Source organism: Morus notabilis, unplaced genomic scaffold (genome assembly GCF_000414095.1).
Source record: "Morus notabilis unplaced genomic scaffold, ASM41409v2 Scaffold827, whole genome shotgun sequence".
In the NCBI taxonomy this organism is placed as follows: domain Eukaryota; kingdom Viridiplantae; phylum Streptophyta; class Magnoliopsida; order Rosales; family Moraceae; genus Morus; species Morus notabilis.
This window is the reverse complement of record NW_010359381.1, coordinates 24,238-25,010: the sequence shown is the minus strand read 5'-3', so window position 1 is coordinate 25,010 and position 773 is coordinate 24,238.

Here is a 773-nt window from a genome sequence, read left to right as displayed (position 1 = left end):
GTCATTCTTAGCGTTCCAACAACTCTTGTCGATTGTGGTCTAATCTTATTGGAAAGTAACTTTTCCAGAACTACTTTGCTTTTGGGCTTGATAACTATCATATAGTCATGCTCCTGAAACGTGACATTTGTCGATACAAATACTTTTGATTCTTATGACTATATAAAATAATCATTCTCTTGTCCCCATTGCATATCCCACAAACATGTATATTTATAATCTTGGTTCCAACTTCCCAATCTATTGTTTCATCACATGAGCCGGACACCCCCTATATGTGAATATGCTTCAAAACTGGCTTTCAACCATTCCACAACTCTAGGGGCGTCTTTGGTATAGACTTAGATGGTACTAGATTCAGAATATACACGGTGGTTCTTAGGGCATAATCCCCAAACGAAGTAGGAAGTGAAGAATAACTCAACATTGATCTTATCATGTTGAACAACGTCTGATTTCTCTTTTCGGCTACACCATTCTGTAGTGGTGTACCGGGCATAGTCAATTAGGATACCACACCTTCTTCAATCAAGATATTCTGAAACTCTTAGTCCAGGCATTTACCCCCTCGATCTAATCAAATTGTCTTGATTGGTTTACCTAATTGTTCTCAACTTATGCTCAGAATTCTCTAAACTTTCTAAAAGTTTCAGATTTTCGTTGCATTAGGTAAACATAACCATATCTCGAATAATCACTAATAAAGACAATGAAATATTCGTAACCTCCTTTATCTTGGACGTTTAACGGTCCACATACATCCGAATGTATTA